This window comes from Struthio camelus, chromosome 1 (genome assembly GCF_040807025.1).
Source record: "Struthio camelus isolate bStrCam1 chromosome 1, bStrCam1.hap1, whole genome shotgun sequence".
NCBI classification, from domain to species: domain Eukaryota; kingdom Metazoa; phylum Chordata; class Aves; order Struthioniformes; family Struthionidae; genus Struthio; species Struthio camelus.
In genome coordinates this window covers 205,084,106-205,097,707 of record NC_090942.1, presented here as the reverse complement: position 1 = coordinate 205,097,707, position 13,602 = coordinate 205,084,106, and positions in this window count along the sequence as shown.

Genomic DNA, 13,602 nt, shown 5'->3' with positions numbered 1-13,602 from the left:
GAACAAGAGGATGAAACACACTGCAGTTGAAATAACTATCAGAAAGTGGACTGGCTCATTAGCAAGAGACTTAATGTTGCCCCCAGAACAAGGAAGGAGAAAATCCTGTAGCCTGGCACGTGGTAAATGGTCTGCATTCAAAACTTCTTGCAAATGCTAGTCTGAGCTGAGCCCTCAACCATTCAACCATTTGTCCCTCCAGTGTAACTAGTGGAGGTGCCCAGGCTGTGTTCAATGCAAAAGATGTGAGTTAAACACGTTAATTAACACACAGTAGTGAACATGATTTGCAATCCTATTATAAACAAACATGTGTTGAGTTTTTGACATTTGCTCAAAGAGAGGTAAACTTAGCCCTGTTCCTGTCACCTCTGCACCACAGTCAAGCATGGACCTTGGCACCTAAGAGTGTTCATTTGTAGTTTCCAGTGCCCAAAGGTAAAAGATTTTACCAAGAAAGACATATGATAAGAGTGTATTAAAAATAAAGTAAAACAGAGGATCTATGCTGTCTCCCAAGTTCCCATTCAAGAAGCTGCAGTAGTTACAGCTTTGGTCAGCAGACTGAAGGATTAGAAACCCAGCCAGAGCCAATCAGACTTACACGAGTCCCACTAAGGGATGGGATTTACATTTCACAGGAGAAATAGAAGGGACACAGTACTTTGCTCAAAAAATGCAGGTACTAACTGAATGTGTTTGGGTCCTGCCACCTAATAAATTAATAAATTACCATGCATCTGCTGAGCCTCCATAGGGTGTATACATGCTCTTTGCCCTTCCTGGTTGTGAGATAAAAAAAGTGTTAACTTACTTACACCAACTTTACAGAATCGAAGCTGGTTGGTTTTCAGCTCAGCAAAGAACATGTGTATGCTGCATAACAAGTGGTACCTTGTCAAAGTGCTGTAAGCTGTTCACATTTCTCAGGTTGTATAGTGCTAGCCGTGGTGCCCAGCAACAGGACAAGAGGCAATGGGCAGAAACTGAACCACAGGAAGTTCCATCTGAACCTGAGGAAAAACTTCTTCACTGTGAGGGTGACAGAGCATTGGAACAGGTTGCCCAGAGAGGTGGTGGAGTCTCCTTCGCTGGAGATATTCAAAAGCCGTCTGGATGTGATCCTGGGCAATATGCTCTAGGTGACCCTGCTTGAGCAGGGAGGTTGGACTAGATGATCTCCAGAGGTCCCTTCCAACCTAAACGATTCTGTGATTCTGTGATTCTGTGATTCTGCTAGGTGTATGAGACACCTAAGATAAAGAGAACTTTCACTGGGCTAAAAACAGCGCAGTTCTGTTGATCTGACGCCAGCTGAAGATAGAGCCTACAGTACTTAGAGAACAGAGTTACCTACTTTGGCGTCTCAAATTAAAAAGAGTTCAAATGAATTAGTAACTGCAGACTCTTTTTCTGACTTCCTTTGTGAGACTCAAGAAAGCTGGTAAGGGACAAATAGAGAAAACTTGCATGGACGTAGATTAGTTAGAGACTCTCAGCACAGACAGATAAAAGAAGATCAAACACGGCCACTTTGGTCACCTCTCTCAGGTGAAGAAAGTGAGAACAGAAAAGGGCGAATGAGCAGGCATTAACTCACATGAGCTTCTGGATAGCTTTTAATGCCCGCTGAGAGAGTCATATGTAAGGGTAACAAATGAACACTGATTTTGAAATGCTCTATTGGTTTGCTAACAGAAACCAGAGATGGTAAATGGGACGGAGGGATAGAGAGAGACACTAGGATGAGAGTGACAAGTGGGAAAATGTTGAGCCTGTTCTGTTTCTGCTATATATAGTGGATAGCAGTTATCTCACAGAAAGAAATGTAGAACAAGATGTGCAGATTTGGAGATGATGTGGAACTGACAACCTGAGAAATAAGGAAAGTAAAGGAAATAAGTCTAAGATTCTGAGAAATTTGCCTTATGTTTAGGATATGAGGAATGAACATGCAGTACAAAGCAAGATGGAGAGACCAGAAAGTGCTAGTGATGGTTGTGCTAATTCACTGATTTGAAATCTTGATCTTGTTGCATGGCTGCAGCTGGCATACCAAAGAGGTTAACGAGAAGTACACAGAAGGAAGAAAGCCCAAGTCAGCAGAGATCATCAGGACACATTTGCAAAGAGCTAAAAAGCGGACAAAATGACTTTCAGTTTTCAGAAAATAAAGAAAATTTTTGGATATGAAGGCCATACGAGCGAATATCCCTAGTATCCACAGTCAGTTATGCAGAAATATGCAACATGAGTTTTGTATAGTGGCACTGGCAACTAAAAGTGCAAGAGCAACACTGCACTGTAGCCTAGGCAACCCCCAGCTTTAGCCATCTCTGTACAATTTTATCATTTTGTGCAAGAGTGAAAACAGAAAAGTAACAAATCCCAACTCAATAATCCTATGAAATTTATGGTATTGATGTATGCTTTTCAGATTGCCATCTTAAATACAGCTGATACCACATTTCAGCTGACCATAAGGCAAATCTGAAATTGTGTAGTAAAGGCATTTAATGCTTTCTCTTGCATATCAATGTTTTAGGCTATTTTCATTGACACCTATACCTACATGAGACCATATATGAAATATCAGGTCTAAATTGTTCAAGTGGAAAAATAAGATTCCTTTAAATGCATATATGCTGTTTGCATGAATTGTATGTCCTAATGTAATTTAGTTTGACTCCGCTGTCCTGAAATCACAGACATACCTTGTTTCTCTACAGCTCAGCAAAGAGTGACATCCAAGGCTTCAGGCACAAATTTATCAGAATAGAGAGATTATCACTGGAGCGAACATGAGCTCTAGTCATGGGCACATGGCACATCCCAGACTGCACAGCCACTGCATTAACACTGCAGGGACTCAGACCCAGACACTGGCCTGGAAAACTTCCCTGGAGTTTTGGCAATTGGGCTGAAAAGGGGGAAGGGAGCAGTCAGGTCAATTGCCTGTCCAAGACGTGAAGAAGAAGGTGAACGAGGCATGCATGAAGAAGAGTAACGATGGTTGAACTGAACTGTGATAAGCCAAAGGAGACCAGAAGCCTGGATAGAAGGAGGGACACTGAATGTTGTGTAAGGCTATTTTTATAAACCACTGACTACACTGATTTGGATCTTGCCCAGCCATACTCACAGATGAACACATTTCATTGACACTGATACTTCTATGCTTCCTATTCAGCTTTTCTCAGACAAGGAAGGCCATGGAAACGTAAGACTGAAAAAAGGAAATACGCTGTTTTCTGAGCTGAGAAGAGCAATGTGAAGATCGGTATAGTAAACATATGATATGGCTTAAGAGTGGGGACTGTAGCCTTCATTGCAACCCTGCTCTCTGTTTCTGAATTGTCTCAGGAAGCAAAGGAATGATTTCTTTGTCGTTACAAAAAATACCCAGCTACCAAAAGGGATAAAGTGCTATTGAGGGGGAAGTTTCATAGCAGCATGAAGTTTTCTCTCAGGTATGGACAAGTGAATTGCTACTCAACACCAGGGTCAGTGGTCCTCATGAGTCCTCACAATCCTCACTAATCCATAGGCAAAAATTCTGCCAAACTTTTTGTTTTGGACAGCATCCGGTATTGCTCTCCCTTTCATGCAGCAGAAGCTTTGCTTTTTCATGTTTTTTCATGTTTTTTTTTCATGCTTTATATCAGTTCTTGTTGGCTTTATTCCATTTGCTGTCCTCAGAAAACTCTCCCAGATTCCTGCTCCCCAGTAATGACACTAACAAATCAGACACATGCAGTACTTTCTGCTCAATTAAGACTGAAAAACACTGCTCATCCATACAATACCCAGTCTGTCGCTACGACTGGTGCTGCGCAGTTTGCAAGAATGTTCAGGAAAGACCAAAACAGGCAGCTATAGAATAATTTTTCCTAAAAAGACATTTCTTCCTAGTCTTTGCTATTCAAAAACATTTTATGACCTGAAGCATTTGAATTTATTCCATTTTTTAGAAAAGGTTAGCTCCAGTGATCAATGTATGTTCATTTCTATACTGATGTGAGTTTTTTTGAACTCTGTGTAACGAAATGAAATCTTGTAGCAGGGAGTTCCACTGAGCACGCTGCTGGCACCTGGTCCCCTTATCAGCTAAAGATGCACCTTAGAGTCAAGGAACTTCTTTGAAGTGCAAAGGTAAATTTCCCAAGTGATGAAGAGATTTTAAAGCCTTGGGAAGAGGACAAAGTGGGCATGAAATTGTAGAGTTAAAGCAAAGTACTTAGGTTTCAGGATTTCTTCTTTCCCTCAAACTGTATTTGGCACCATATATTTTCATTTGTTGTCAGCTACTAGTTGGCCTCTCGCTCTGAAATATAAAATAACAGCATGAAGACGTACCTTTGTGGGGAATACTCTGCCCGGCAACCTCCCTCCTGTGAGGTTAGGAGGATGCCACTCTAGTGACCTTAGTAGCTGGAGACCAGCAATAAGAGCTAACAAGGCAGGGCAACTAAATTGGTCCCAAACTTTTGACAGTTTTATAGCTGATTTATGCTGCAAGTGTTGTCTTTATTCCCCTTATTTACATCACAGACGCTGGAATAGAGGGTCTGCTCTTGTTCTAGACACAGACCTTTTCTGTGACCTTAATTAAATTGCTCTACCTCCCTGCTTCTTTACTTCAAATGTGTTCGTTTAGAATATGATCCCTTTTCAATGTCTCAGTGTGAGTGTTGTACGGGACCCTGATGTTGCCTCGGTGGGGACTTTCAACACTGTAACCTAAATAATAATAACGAAAAGTACCTAGATAGATGAATCAAGCAATTTTCTTAGGGTCTTGACTTACAATTCTTTCCATTTCATAGTGGTCTGAAATGTAATGTGTGTAGAAACTTTGTCATGTTTTTGAGGAAATAGAAAAGGATTTGCAATGTCATGCACTGGAAAACCTTTCAGAATAATGCTTGCTCATGCAAATACTTTTAATATCACTTCACTTTTCATGCTCCTGTAGTCTACTAGTTTTTCATAAATCTAGTTCTGTCTAATTTTTTCCTTCAAAACAAACTATTAATAGAAGATATTTTTGCTCTTCCTCTACACCAAACATTGGTTTCCACACAAAAATTACTTGCAGACTGTTCTTTTTTAATTGATTTCATCTAATTAAAAAATGAAGCTGATCGATTGTCTGAAATAAAGCTATCTTTGTGCCTTTGTAATATTACTGACCTCTTCTGTGGAGCAATATTGTGCTGTAGTCTCCAAAGCTCTCTAAACTGTACTTTTGCTTTTTTTGTCATTGTTCTAATTCTGGTTGCTTATATTACCTTTGCAAAACTACTGCTTCATTTGCCTTTCAGCAATGGAGAATTAGCCCTGCGAAAGAATCTTATTCATATCTTTACTAGGTTCCTACGCTAATGTGATTCTTTATTTTCAAGGGCTTTCAACAGGCAACAGAAAAATCTTTTTGCTTGGACTCGACATCTGAGCTGGTCAGGAAAATGATGGTTGGGCTATGTTTGACCATTTTCAAAGAGTTTGGCAGGACAGATTTATAACAAAAGAAAATCTCCAAGTTCACCTGTGCCTTAGGAATTCAGCTTTCATTAAAGCACCGAACCTCTTCTCCTTGTTCACATGCTCATGTTCTCTCACCTTTCACTTAAATGCATTGTTACATGCATCTACAAAGACAAGAATAAAACAAGACAAGCCGTAGCCAGTAGTCACTGACAAGATATTTTTGAACCGTCTTAAAAGTTTCACAGGTTAATGACAGGCGAATCAGGTCTTTTTATAAGCCTGGGTCCGGTATACTGTAATGGCAACTGTGAAATAATGATTCCCCAAATAAACACACAAAACGGAAGAGTTACAGTCTCACAGGTGTACAGAGTTTGCCTCTCTTAATTTTAAAAGCACAAAGAATGTGCAAATTGTGCAAGCCTGTAGTCCCTTGTTAATCATACTTTGTGTTTATATAGCAGCTCTGTCTCAAAGCTCTCTCCAAACATTAAGACTTTTGGCACTTCTGTTATGTAGGTAGTATTATCTCTGTCATTATCGTTATCACTTTTTCCATCTTATAGGTAGTAAATGAGTAAAATCAGACGGTGAGTCAGTAGGTGAGTTGGGAATAGACTATTGTAGTCTTGACTCTGTCCCTCTCTGTAATTACTCACTAACATGATTGTTGCCTGTGGGTTGAAGTGATACAAACTGTGTTCTGTGTAAAATCACAACAAATAAGCAGGCTTCTTTTGATTTGCAGGTTTTTGTTTATATACCCTTGATACCCCAATAATTTTCAGCTGTTGGCATGGCTTTAAGTAACCAGCAGGAGATGCTTTCATCTGCCAATTAAATACGTAGCAATAAATTTTGTTTAATATGATATAATTTGCATAATAGACTAGAAGAGCTCAAAGGAAGCTTAGCCTATCAAGTAACGAGATATTTAGGTATTTAGGTTGTGTCCTATTCTAGTCGTAGCAAAAATCATTATGGGAATCCATGGAGAAATGTACTTTGGTAAAGTAGCTGGCTTTTAAGTGACAGTACCTTAGCTGTTATTAATTTGGTTTTCTTAAACGTGAAAATGTTGTTAGTGCTGACTGAATTAGGTTCAAGTGGCTTGCCAAATTGATTCTTTTTTTTAAATCGGAACAATTTTTGGATGATATGCCAAACTGATTTTTTTTTTGAATCAGAACAATTTTTGGATGATATGACACGTGAACAAATGTGTTCAGATGAAATACGTTGTTATAAATGTATCACCTTCCTGCACTAAAAAGTTAACCTAATTTTATCCTTTTCCAGGACCATTTTAATCTCAGAAGGCAATCTAATCATTTCATTAGCTTAAACACAGGTAACTTAGGTCCAAAGCATCCCGTTACCAGCACCTCATTACTTTGCTTCTCTGTCATCAAACATTATATGAAATAGAGGAAAAAATATTGTCATGACTGCACACTCAGAAGAACTCAAGGTACAGTCCTGTGAGGAGCTGAAGATGCCCAGAGAAGTGAAAGCATGATCCTCTCATAAAAGACAATACAACCACGCGAAAGACACTCTGTAAGGCGCCCTGTTCGCATAAGACTCTAGTCAAGGCCATTACCTGCAAAGGATAGCTACCATAAATAGGCTAGATTGATTCTAGAAAGCATCTAACGGCTTTGTGTGGCCAAGCCCTTGCTTTCTCCTCCTCTCCAAAGCACCTTCTCCACACCATCTGCTGGGAACAGCCTCTGGCTCAGCACTGTGCTAACACGTTGCTTGTGAGTGTGCTAGTAGGCACAAGCCAAAACTGTGCCACAAAGCAGGCTAACAGCAAAGCAATCTGGAGGCCTGAGCCCGTATCCTTGTCCCTGGTTACGACCAAACTCAAAGGAATCCTCTCCGGAAGGGATTCCAAGTAATCTCTTCTTTTCACAGAACACCGTACTTCTCCCATTTCTCAGTAAGCCGGGTACGGATGCTAATAAGCTTGTAAACTGCTTTCTTATCTCCTACCTCTTTTTCCTCAGCCAGTGTTCTCTTAAGTAGGGCACTCAAGCAGAAGCAGTGTGTCCCAGTTTTATTTTCAGACCCCCTCGGACAATTTCTGTACTTTTCATCCAATGACTGTTTAATGTAAAATACATAAACAGTCTTTTGAACAAGAAACAGAATCCAAGTTTACTTTCAAAGTGGATTCCTAAACAGCAAGGCTGAAGAATAGTATTTCCTGCCAAGTCTCTAGTACAGCGTGCTTGTCTTTTTGGTTCCTTAGTGGCACTTTGTTTTCCTAGTCATTGTACAAGGGGTGTTAGTAACTGATGCTGCCTTCCGGAATCCTATTCAGGGGGTTCAGTATCTAAAAGTTCAGGAGCCCAACCCTTTACTGAATCAAAGTCCAAAGTCTTTGTTTGCTTTGGCAGTCATTTTGCCTGTTCTCAGTTCTGCAGAAGCATTTGGTACCTGTCTGAAGTGTTACCATACTGACGAGCTTCCTACTTTTCCGATGAACAGTAGCCCTCATCCTCCCGCCAAATTCTCTGGTTGCTGTTGCCCAGTGTAAGAACCTGCTTTTAAGAGTATTTTCCATCCCAGCTGCGCAATTCAGTCACTTCTTACTTTTGTATAGTGGCCCATTTCCAGCCTCCTGCCAGCTGAAGAATCTGGCCCCAGCTAGATTCAAAAGGTCCAAACTTTCCTGATTGCTAGATGTTAAACTTGTGAATAGGATGAAGCTTTTTAAAAGTTAATACTTTGCTGCAGTTGTCGCAATTCCCTTCTAATAATTTCCTTATTAATAATCCGCATCTCGTGTTTATGTATCAACACTATACAAGCACACATATGAGACTTTGAGAGTTGTGACTCTGAAGCTACTCACTGCTCTCTGTGAAGTCAAGTAGTAATATTCCCTGTGTGTTTAGAAATATTCAATTCTCCTTCTTCTTCTCCCTCTCCTTCTCTTTCTCCTCCTCCTCTTCTCCTTTTAAATAACACATTTCTGGGTATCTGTACCATACCATAAACCTTCATATTTCCTTTAATTAGGTTGTAAAAATCATATCCTCGGCCAGTGGTTTGGTTACCTACAGTTACAAAATTCTATTCTTAGTGAATCATTGTAGAAAGCCATACGTCGTTAGAAGTCTGTCTTTCCAAAGAAATAATTTCCAAAACAAATGTACTAAAACCCCTTTCCTACCTTCTACTTGCTTTGATTGCAAAATAAAAAAAAGTTTCAACACACAAGATTATTTTCAAAGTGACTTCTTATTGTTATCTGTTGTGAATATAGCAGTCATATACACAATCTTTATACCTTTTGCAACCATAAAGAAAAAAACTCCAGTCATGCAATTTGTCATATTAGTTTTCTATACTAGAAAGGTTGCAATTCACAACATTTGTTCTGTGCCATCCCGGCACTTTACAGCCTGATCTTTAATTCATCCTTCTTTAATGACCCATCTATTTGCTCATAAACGAGACCTCCAGGTCTCCAAACTGCTTTATTAGAGAAGTTACAGTAAACTCCTTTTCTCTCTCTCTCTCTCCTTTGCCTTTGCCTTTGCCTCTGCCTTTGCTTTTCCCTTTCCCTTTCAACTTCAGTTTGTCTGTCCATCTTTTCCTTCTCTTCTCTTCTCTTCTCTTCTTCCTTCCTTTCTTCCTTCCTTGCTTTTCCTTTCTCACTCACGTGCTTTCCCTCTTTCTTTCTCTTTTCCTCTTTCTAGAAAAAACTAAATGCAATGCAGCCTCTTATTCTATCTTATCCACATTTCTACATTTTCACTCATTAGAAAGACACTTTGTTCTCCTAGCGCCTGTCCCTGGAAGTTTATGATGTGTAGTATTTCTATCTTTAACACATACTTTGTGGTAAATGTTCAACTCTTTCTCAGACTTGTGGAGTAAATATGACAGGCTGGAAAGAACTTCATAGCACTGAAAGTGGCAGGTGACATAAAACTACTACAGCATTTCTCATTTTTTTTCATGCTGTCACAGCTTACAGAATTTTTAAATGTGCACTCTCATAAGGATTATCACATATCTCCCTAACCAGAGCAGCTGAAACTGCATTTAGCGTTAGGTCTGTATAGGCCTGTAATTGCAATGACAGATGATGTTTTTATGTTGCATAATTTTTCGTTATGTAAGTCAAATTTCTTGTAACCTCTCTTCTCACTGTTCTGTTTTGCTCTCTGAATAACAGCTATTTACAACGGTCGCTTCTACACTGTATCTATCTCCTTTGTTCCACCTGCTCTTTTTATTCTATAAAACACATTCTCGTATTTCTTTTTGCCTATTCTCTTAATTCCTGTTCTGTAGCCTGAGTCTTACCCTTTGCTTTCCAACCTTCTCTTTTCTGAATTGATGTTATTCCAGTATGACCTACAAAAATGGTGAGAGATGGGTTAGCTAAATTACACTCCCAAGGCCCCTCAAGGCAAGAAAAATATTTGTATCGTATCCTGATCTTCTCCAATAAGCAATGATTTGGAGACCTAATTTTTATTTCTGAGCCATGAAGGTCAGAAGAAATAGGAAACAGAGCTAGTACAAAAGCACGGCTATACATAGGATTTCTCCCAGTTCTATGCGCTACAGGCACTTCTTATCTAAATATGCAGAGAAAAGTTATGGTATCAATAATTTCTTTTGAGTATGTGCAAAATAGCTAAAAAGCCTTCTGCTGTCATGCAAGGACATTTCCGCATCCAACTATGTTCTTAGAAGGCTTCAATAAAACTGGTCATTCCTGTTGAGTGTTTATTGCACTGATATTTTCTCCTTATTTCCAACTGCTGCTGCAGTTGCTGTTTACTTTAGAGAGAGCTTTATGCTCTCTCAGAGCATCTCATGGTAAAAATTAGATGATTTGGTTCCTTTCCCAAACTGTTTTCAGTCTAATTTCAGGTATGACATGGTGAGGAGTATAACAAAACTTAGCAGAAGGTGATGGAGAGAGGAAAACAAAGAGTACAGCAATAAGATGTTACATGGTTCTCCAGTAAAGACAAATATACTCTGTGGTGAAGCAAGCCAACTTTAAAATGAAAACACAGTAAACAACTGCTTTCTTGTTGATAGCACTGAGAAAATAAGCACTTCCAAGAGAAGTTACTTATTTTTGCGCAAATGAATTATTCACAAGCACATCCTACATGATGGCAGGTAAACGCCAGGAATAACGAAGTGAAACCCTTGAGCTCTTTCTCCACTAATAGTCGACCGTATCAGCAGTCGCAAGATGAAGAGTCTCCTGTCGTGGGAGGGGTCCCCTCTCCAGCCAAGGAGAGTTCCATTTGCTATATGGGCTTTTGGGAAAGAGGGGAAGAAATGCCTGAAAGGTGCCAGGTTGTTTGATCCAGTCCAAGGGGCTATTAGTGACATCTTTAGCTGCAATCTTTCCTATAGGCAAGTGCTTGTGTCCTGGTTTGGATTTGCCTACAGGGTATCGAATCTTGCAGAAAAAGACCTTAAAAATCTTTTTTTCTGATCTTAGTTTAGAAGATATGAATATGCAGAATTTTTGGACTTAAGAAGTTTGGGGATGGTACTGTCTTTGAAAATAAATATTCCTTCCCTCCTCCCTACAACATTATTAAAATAATAACTAAAAACAATTAAAAGGAATCTTTTTGTATTTATGAAATAACACCTTTAGAAGAAAAAAGCCAAAGTGGTGCAAATCTAGTAGAAATTCTGATTAAGCAGACCTTCTAAATTGAATGAAAAATTCTGTAAGAGGAATCATATAGAAGACAGTCACTTATTAACATCGTAGCCCCAAGTAGAGTGAAAGACAAGTCTAAAGTAGAATTGTTCACAATGGGTTTAAACTATGCAACAACATGGAAGAAAGATATTTCTAGCACTTTGTGTCAGGATTTCTTTTACTCTATCGAGACTGAGAAGTAGGGATGAAACCAGGGATCTCTGGAACGCTTAGGGCACAGGAGATAAGAACAGAGCATATTAATAATGAATACTACTAACTTATTTCTTCACACAGTAGTTGAAGAAAAAGGATTATAAAAGGCCCTGGGCAAAATCTGAGCTATGTACTTCATTGATGAACAGTGTAGTGCGCCTGGATTTGACTGAGCATGGATTTTTTCTGGTAGAGCTGGAAGTAAATGACTTTGTCATCCATTACACTTTTCCACCTTTCTTAGATTTCCTCGCTGGAACAGAGCCAAGAGGTTGCGGGGAGCAGGAGGGTTGTGATGTGCACAGAATGAACAAGAAAGTCTCCTGTCTCAGACTAACTGATACACTGCTGAGCAGGATGAGATGAAAGACCCAAATTCAAGTCCTTCTTCCTCCAGCACCCTGTGTGGAGAGAAAAGCCGTCAGACTATTGAGTGGTGTGCATACCTCTCCCATTATTACTGTTCCAGTTTGTCTAACTAGCCAGATGGATCCTGCAGCCATCTGCCAGGACCACTCGCTTCCTGGTCTGCAGGATAATCTATGGCATGTGGTTTTTTTTCTCTCTTTTCTCTCTTTAATCCAGACAAAACTCCACCTGGAGGAGCTTCCTGCTTAGAACCCACTGGTGTGATGGGAAAGTGCTCTAGAGCGTGTGATACAGATGTAGCCTTGAGGCTGTACAAAACCACCGTCCTCTGTGGCTGGAGCTGACCCTGTCACGAATGGCACTGACGCAACGAGCGCTTTTTCCTGTATTAAAAGCTGGAGTGAATAACATATCAAATTATGTACTCTAAAAAGTATTCAAACTGTATTATGGGAAGCAGATAAGGGACCGCTAACATGAAATTGCATTTAAATATGGATCATTATGCTTAAATCTCTTCCCACTTTAACTAAATAACACACTTTTTTTCTCTTTCAGTGATATCCACTGCTACTGTCAGTTAAAATTTTGCCAACCACAAGCCACAGTCTCCATTTTAAAAAAACAACGAAAGTCTGCACCTCTGAATTCTCTGAAAACTCTTGTAAGCTATTAAGAAGAGCAAAAAGATGAAATGTGAAAGGTCATTATCTTATACTACCTTTCTGAGATGTACTGTTTAATGAAAAAATATATACTATTTTTAAGATGCTGTTACAGATCAAATCCTGCATTTCTTTCCTTTCTTTGTATTAATTTTACCCAGGTAGGCTGCTCCTTAGTAGATGTATGTACGCTGCACTTTTAGAAGTCTGTTGTCATAATTAAACTGAAGAATTGTGTTCTCCCTCAGGTATGCTCAATGTTTTCTATTTTTTTCTAAAAAAATATATAGTCTGAACCCAAATTCTACTCCAAGTGCCGTTTAACACCCTGCTGAATTCAGCAAAAGCTTAGTAAACTTCCTCAGAATATATTACATGCATCCATTTTTTTTCTCACCTTCCCATATGGTTAAATTTCTCCTCTACCAGAACAAGAAGAGAATATTTTTTTAAAGCAAGAATAGAAATTGTATATGTAAAATTGTTCTTAAGCTTCATAAGGAATCATCTCTTGAGAATGAAGTAATTGTGAGTCCACATCAACCAGACATCCCTCTTCTAAAAGGGAATTTAAAAAAGAAGACGAAAAAGAAGAATATCTGCTTTTCAGCTGAGTAATGTGGGAAGCAGCATCTTTAGCTGTAGTTAAACCATTTCCAGTCCAATATCTCTCAAGGACACTTACAGTATTTTTGCGAAATGCATATTTACAATGTGCAGGATATTAGTTGACCTACCAGTGCATCTGAAATACAAATCTATTACGTTTTGCTTTTAAATTTCATTCTATTTATTGTACTAGGCTTTCCGATCATGCTTAAATCACTGGGCTTCACCTATAGTAGGGAGTGAGTCTGTTGGGACCTAAAAGGCTTTTGTACAGATGGCCTTAATCCCATGGGGAGACAGCAAATTAAGATGAGGGTCATTGGCATTCATCAGGTACTTGGTCTGTCTGGCAAATGATGACATCAATCTTGGTGCAAGAGGGATCATGCATTATTCTATAAGTAATCAACTACTAAATTTAAATAGTGATGGCACAATAAATTTTTTCAAGAGTCATTATATAGCCAAGGGCCTGAACTGTCAAACCTTTACTTACATGAGCAGTCTTTGCCCGTACCGGTTATCTTGGTAGTCTATTCCTCAGTCAAA